This window comes from Salmo salar, chromosome ssa09 (assembly GCF_905237065.1).
Source record: "Salmo salar chromosome ssa09, Ssal_v3.1, whole genome shotgun sequence".
Lineage (NCBI taxonomy): Eukaryota > Metazoa > Chordata > Actinopteri > Salmoniformes > Salmonidae > Salmo > Salmo salar.
The window spans coordinates 133,260,041-133,267,676 of record NC_059450.1 but is presented as its reverse complement, the minus strand read 5'-3'; the positions used below and the strand labels follow the sequence as shown (position 1 = coordinate 133,267,676).

General features: G+C 49.9%; 1 long non-coding RNA gene across 1 annotated transcript; it reads right to left on the bottom strand.

Moving 5' to 3' along the window:
• Positions 1-4,782: 4,782 nt before the first annotated feature.
• Positions 4,783-7,084, bottom strand: LOC106613047 (zona pellucida-like domain-containing protein 1). Its single transcript, XR_006756806.1, has 6 exons — positions 6,985-7,084; positions 6,129-6,312; positions 5,554-5,746; positions 5,248-5,315; positions 4,943-5,040; positions 4,783-4,804 (listed from the first exon to the last, which is right to left on the bottom strand). It is a non-coding gene; the product is annotated as a zona pellucida-like domain-containing protein 1 (long non-coding RNA).
• Positions 7,085-7,636: the final 552 nt, after the last annotated feature.

The following is a 7,636-nucleotide window of genomic DNA, read 5'->3' as shown; positions in this document are numbered from 1 at the left end:
GGTTAAATAAGGAACATATAATTATGGGAATGGAAACCAGGTGTGTACAATGAAGACAAAACAAATGGAAAATGTAAAGTGGATTGGTGGCGGCTAGAAAACCGGTGACATCGACCGCCGAACGCCACCTGAACAAGGAGAGGGACCAACTTCGGTGGAAGTCGTGACAGTACATCCCCCCCCCCGACGCGTGGCTCCAGCAGCACACCGACACCGGCCTCGGGACAACCCAGAGGACGAGATTCCTGGAGTGGACCAGCCACCACCGGCCTGAGGAGAGACACATGGAACGAGGGGTTAATACGGTAATCGGGGGGGAGCTGTAACCTGTAACAAATCTTGTTCAGTCTCCTCAGGACTTTAAATGGCCCCACAAACCACGGACCCAACTTCCGGCAGGGCAGGCGGAGGGGCAGGTTTCGGGTCGAGAGCCAGACCCGGTCCCCCGGTGCGAACACCGGGGCCTCACTGCGGTGGCGGTCGGCGCTCGCCTTCTGCCACCTTATGGCCCGTTGCAGGTGCACATGGGCGGCGTCCCAGGTCTCCTCCAAGCACCTATACCATTCATCCACCGCAGGTGCCTCGATCTGGCTCTGATAACACAGTACCAGAACCGGCTGATAACCTAGTATGCACTGGAAGGGAGATAGGTTAGTGGAGGAGTGGCGGAGTGAGTTTTGGGCCATCTCTGCCCAGGGGATGAAAGCCACCCACTTCCCCGGGCCGGTCCTGGCAATAGGACCGCAGAAACCTACCCACATCCTGGTTAACTCTTTCCACCTCCCCATTACTCTCGGGGTGAAAACCTGAGGTGAGGCTGACCGAGGCCCCCAGACGTTCCATGAACGCCCTCCAGACCGTGGACGTGAACTGGGGACCCCGATCAGAAACGATGTCCTCAGGCACCCTGTAGTGCCGGAAGACATGGGTGAACAGGGCCTCTGCAGTCTGTAGGGCTGTAGGGAGACCGGGCAAAGGAAGGAGACGGCAGGACTTAGAAAACCGATTCACAACGACCAGGATCGTGGTGTTCCCTTGTGACGGAAGAAGATCCGTCAATAAATCCACTGATAGGTGTGACCACGGCCGTTGTGGAACGGGTAGGGGTTGTAATTTCCCTCTGGGCAGGTGTCTAGGTGCCTTGCACTGGGCGCACACCGAGCAGGAGGAAACATAAACCCTCACGTCCTTAGCCAAGGTGGACCACCAGTACTTCCCGCTAAGACAGCGCACTGTCCGACCGATGCCAGGATGACAAGACGGTGACGTGTGGGCCCAATAGATCAAACGGTCGCGGACAGCAGACGGAACGTACAGACGCCCAGCTAGACACTGGGTGGGAGTGGGCTCTGTACGTAACGCCTGCTCGATATCCGTGTCCAGCTCCCACACCACCGGTGCCACCAGGCAAGAAGCCGGAAATATGGGAGTGGGATCCATGGGCCGCTCCTCTGTGTCATACATCCGGGACAGTGCGTCTGCCTTAGCGTTTTGGGAACCTGGTCTGTAGGATAGGGTGAAAACAAAATGGGTGAAAAACATGGCCCACCTTGCATGGCGAGGGTTCAGTCTCCTCGCCACCTGGATGTACTCCAGATTGCGGTGGTCAGTCCAGATGAGAAAAGGGTGTTTAGCCCCCTCAAGCCAATGCCTCCACGCCTTCAGAGCCTTTACGACAGCCAACAGCTCCCGGTCTCCCACATCATAGTTTCGCTCCGCCGAGCTGAGCTTCTTCGAAAAGAAGGCACAGGGGCAGAGCTTTGATGGCGTACCCGAGCGCTTTGACAGCACAGCTCCTATCCCAGCCTCGGACGCGTCCACCTCCACTTTGAATGCCAAGGAGGGATCCAGATGAGCCAGCACGGGAGCCGAGGTAAACAGAGCCCTCAGGTGACCAAAAGCCCTGTCCGCCTCAGCTGACCACTGCAGTCGCACCGGTCCCCCCTGATAAACATCCGGTAGTAGTTGGCAAACCCTAAGAACCGCTGCACCTCCTTTACTGTGGTTGGAGTCGGCCAATTACACACGGCTGAAATGCAGTCACTTTTCATCTCCACCCCTGACGTGGAAATGCGGTACCCTTGGAAGGAGACGGACTGTTGAAAGAACACACATTTCTCAGCCTTGACGTACAGGTCATGCTCCAACAGTGGACCAAGCACCTTGCGCACCAGGGACACATGCTCGGCGCGTGTAGTGGAGTATATCAGAATGTCGTCGATATACACCACTACACCCTGCCCGTGCAGGTCCCGGAAAATCTTGTCTACAAATGCCTAGAAGACTGATGGAGCATTCATCAACCCGTACGGCATGACGAGGTACTCATAGTGCCCAGAGGTGGTAATAAATGCTGTCTTCCACTCGTCCCCCTCCCGGATACGCACCAGATTGTAAGCACTCCTGAGATCCAATTGTGTGAAGAAGCACGCCCCGTGCATTGACTCGATCGTGCTGGCTATGAGAGGCAGCGGGTAGCTGTACCTCACAGTGATCTGTTTCATACCTTGATAGTCAATGCACGTGCGCAGACCTCTTCACAAAAAGAGAAACTCGAGGAGGCAGGTGAAGTGGAAGGCCGAATGTATCCCTGCCCCAGAGGATACACGTGACTCCTGGGAAGTGCTGCGTCCACCAGGAGATTTATCGCACAACCCCCCCGTCGATGGGGTGGTAGTTGAGTCGCCTTCTTCTTCGAGAAGGCGAGAGCCAAATTGGCATATTCTGAGGGGATGTGCACAGTGGAGACCTGGTCTGGACTCTCCACCGTAGTCGCACCGATGGAAACACCTACACACCTCCCCGAGCACTTTCGTGACCATCCCTTGAGAGCCCTCTGTTGCCACGAAATAGCGGGGTCATGATAGGCCAACCAGGGTAGGCCCAGCACCACGGAAAACGCAGGAGAATCAATAAGGAAGAGACTGATTCTCTCCTCATGACCCTCCTGCGTAACCATGCATAGTGGAGCGGTGGCCTCCCTAATCAGCCCTGACCCTAATGGTCGAATATCTAAGGCATGCACAGGGAAGGGCATATCAACAGGAAAAATGGGGATCCCTAAACTATGGGCAAATGAACGGTCAATAAAGTTCCCAGCTACGCCTGAATCTACTAGCACCTTATGCTGGGAATGCGGGGAAATCTCTATAAACACAAATTCTATCTAATTCTATAAACACAAACATGTGAGCAACAGGGGGCTCTGGGTGACTCTGGTGCCTACTCACCTGGGGTGACACGACAGTGCCCTGCCTGCTGCCCCGACTCCCTGAGGAACCACCCCCCCCCCCCCAGCACCGACCAGCAGTGTGCCCTCTGCGGCCACAGATGGTGCAGGGAATGCCCCCCTCCAGTCACCCTAAGAGCAGCACCTCCTAGCTCCATGGGTGTCGGAGTGGAGGTGCTGGGGGATGGAACTGACGGACCCCGATCTGAACGTCCGCGGGTGGCCAGCAGGTTATCCAGCCGGATGGACAGGTCCACAAGCTGGTCGAATGTAAGGGTGGTGTCCCTGCAGGCCAGCTCCCGATGGACGTCCTCGCGCAGACTGCACCGGTAATGGTCGATCAGGGCCCTGTCATTCCATCCCACGCCGGCGGCCAGGGTTCAAAAGTCCAAAGCAAAGTCCTGTGCGCTCCTCGCCCCCTGCCTTAGGTGAAACAAGTGTTACCCTGCCGCTCTAACCTCAGTCGGATGGTCGAAAAACCGCCCGGAAGAGGCGGGTGAAATCCTCATAGTGGTCCAATGCCGCATCGCCCTCTCCCCATACGGCGTTGGCCCACTCCAGAGCCTTCCCGGATAGACAGGATACGAGGGCGGACACTCTCTCGCGTCCCGAAGGAGCCGGGTGGACGGTCACCAGGTAGAGCTCCAGCTGGGGTAGGAACCCCTGGCACCCGGCAGCCGTCCCATCATATTCCCTCGGGAGCACGAGCCGCTTATTACATAAAGAAGAACCTGGATAGAGATAGTTAAATTATCCAGTGAGCAGGTGCACTGTGTCTGAATGCAAAGGAGGCAAGATGTTTAATCAAGCCCAGTATTACAATATATAGACGTATATATAGACTTTCTTTTTTCTATTGTGTTATTGACTATATGCTTGTTTATTCCATGTTTAACTCTGTGTTGTTGTTTGTGTCGCACTGCTTTACTTTATCTTGGCCAGGTCGCAGTTGTAAATGAGAACTTGTTCTCAACTAGCTTACCTGGTTAAATAAAGGTGAAATAAAAATACAAATAAAAAACAATGAATACTCATTTTGTCACAGGGGTCGGGGAAAGGAGACCAAGGCACAGCGTGTAAAGTGCTCATTCTTTGTCTTTAATGAATACACCTCAACAAATAAACAACAAACAACCGATAACAGTCCCGTCAGGTACACAAGATTAAACGGAAACCAACTACCCACAAACCCCAAAGGAAAACAGGCTGCCTAAGTATGGCTTCCAATCAGAGACAACGAAAGACACCTGCCTCTGATTGGAAACCATTCCCGGCCAAAACATGGAAAACAAAACATAGAAATAGAATACTAGAAAAACCCACATAGAAACAGAAAACCCAAAATACATACAAAACAAACCCCCATGCCACGCCCTGACCATACTCCTATGGCAAATGACATTTTTCACTGGTCAGGACGTGACACATTTGATATGAACCGGGCAACTAACACTTTTTCAATATTTGATTGAAGATTGTTTTTTATTTTTTTGACTTACAAAAAGATTAAAGAATGTTGAGATTGAGAGCAGCAGGGAGAAGGACACATAACATCAGTCCAGAAGCACATAGTATCTGTAGAGAAAGAGTGAGGTCATCAGAACTGAGTCAGACAATTCAGATCACAACTAGAACCCTTTATACACATTCTAAAACTGTTCGATTATTAATTATTACTAAGGCTAAGAGGGAACACAACAAGAAGGTTCTTACTGGCAAGTCAGGTTGGCAGCTAAAACCTGAACGTAGACATTAGTCCTCAATAACCAGAGAAGGGATAGCCAGGTGTGTGGTATAGTTTGCATCCTGGTGAAGGAAGAAAGGAAGATGGCACCATTATAAAAGCACATTTACATAAGATCTGACATATGATCAGACATGTTTACACATGTTGGTATAGGTTTACAGTTATTTTATAAGGTGGCTGCACATTGGCAAATTGGCACTTTGCCATGTCGCAGCCGTGTGTATATGAATGGGGGTGATTCGTAGGTGCTGGTTGTGTTATCCTAACCTGAACAGGGCATTGCTCAGAGCACTGATGAAGCTACCATTGTTGTTCTTCACAGTAATGGAGGAGGCTGACCTGAAGAGGAGAAAAGAGAAAGGTCAGACAGAGTACCTAGATCCAGTGTAGCTGACTGATTACTACAGCAGGACCCAGGCTAACACTCTCCCCACAGAAAGATCAACTGCTTTGAACTGTGTTTGAACTGTGTAATATCATGCTGCAAACAAAACAACTGTATGGGTGCCGTTTCAATTGCAGAGCAGTGTCTGATTTTCAAATGTAAGCGATATATCTAGTAAATCTTTTCACTTACACGTCCACTAGGGTGTTCTTGACGAGGTACTCCAGAGGGTAAGCACATGAGTAAAAGTACTTGAGCTCAGCATTATAGGTGACCGTTCCAATGTTGGTGTCGTATGATCGGACCACCACGCTCACATTGACCGTCTGGAGGCTGGAGAAGTCTGAGAATGTCCCTGTTCCTGGAGGACATGTTGATCATGTGGCTTTGAAGGTTGATGTGTGCAATAGTGTGTAGAAAATAGCATTTCTCTCTGTCAGAAGGACACCTCTTCAGCACACAAGCAAACCAGAAAATGAGATCTCTCGTTCCCTTGAAATTTATTTTATACTGAAAGCCATCACCTATTCTTTAGTGTAAATGGGCTTTCAATTTAGTGTTACTTTCTAGCTTGTGATAAGGTAAGTTTCAAAAGTTTTAAAAGTTTCACAGGAGTCAAAACCTCTCAGAGAAACATACATTCTCCGCTCCCTCATTCCCCTCAGTCAAGGTCAGTGGTGCTGCGAGTCTTCCCTCTATCACAACACTCCTCCAGGGCAGAGGAGAGCATACATAAACATTATCCTATTAATAATCACCAAGAAGACACTCCCCTTGGCAAAGGGGAAAGCTGAATCACAGGACAGGAGGAATCACTCTGGTGTTCAGAGTTCCCTTACAGACTGTGTTATACATGATGTGGCTCAGGATCAACAGACTAGATGGCATGGCAGATTTGAATAGCCAGGTCAATGTAGGAGGACCCCCAGACCACTGAGGAGTCTGTGTATTCTGATAGATGCAGGAAGACACTGAGTAAGATTAAAAACATTCAAATGTATTCTGAGCTAATGTATACAGATAAACCACTATAGTTTGCTCTAAAGCAATCTAGCTGTTTCAGACATGATTCAAATAACAATTTAACAAGACTATAACCCTAACCACCTCAAACCCTTTTTTTGTGTGTATTTTACCCTCTTTTTGCTATCCATTTACGATCCAATTATGATCTTGTCTCATCCCTACAACTCCCCAACGGCCTCGGGAGAGGCGAAGGTCGAGTCATGCATCCTCCGAAACATAACTCGCCAAATCGCGCTTCTTAACACCCGCCCTCTTAACCCGGAAGCCAGCTGCACCAATGTGTCGGAGGAAACACCGTTCAACTGACGACCGAAGTCAGCCTGAAGGCGCCTGGCCCGCCACAAGGAGTCGCTAGAGCGTGATGAGCCAAGTAAAGCTCCCCCGGCCAAACCCTCCCCTAACACGGCCGGTTGTGACACAGCCCGGGATCGAATTCGGGTCTGTAATGAAGCCTCAAGCACAGCGATGCAGTGCCTTAGACCGCTGTGCCCACCTTAAATTATTTTATCATAAACACTGCCTTAGATGAAGCTGAGATGGTTAGGATTAGCTACAGTAAACAAGAGTTGAAATGTAGAAGTGATGTAGTTACTATACCTGGTTGTCTGGCGTAAGCCCCACATTCAGCAGGGGTGAGGGCCTGATCATGGCCCACAATGCACAGGGATGTCAGGATGAGGAAGCTGCATAAAACCATCTCACCAATCTGTTCTCGCTGAAGATCTGCAGCAAAACACACAGATGTCAATGTCAAGCACAAAATGTGCAAATCCAAAATCCAATTTATAGACTAGCATAAAATGCTATGGGATGACTCCATATTCCTAGATGTGTGCAATCTGTAGTACATTTACTGTCGACTCGTTGTATATATAGGGACCAGGACTAGTTATATAGTTCTCATACTTCCTTGGGATTGGTTGGAAACAGGGTCATTGCCATCTTGGTGGGGTTGTTTCAGGTAGTGGGAACCATTAACTTTTGTGGATAAACCACTGTGGGTCTTATCCTGGAGGCAACTAAAGGAAACCCTACACAGTCCCCTTCAAAGTTATATGGTAAACATAGGGCAGGTGGCTTTGTGACTTTGTGTGTGATCCTGCTCCCCTTTGTATGCTTATATGAAACGTAATAATCAAGTAAGTATATGGTTCATGGTCTTTAGGGACCACACACACAATGTGAGGGGTGTCGTGTTGTTTTCTTTAAGTTCTAATACGATTTAGGTGACCCACACCTAGTTTTCAAC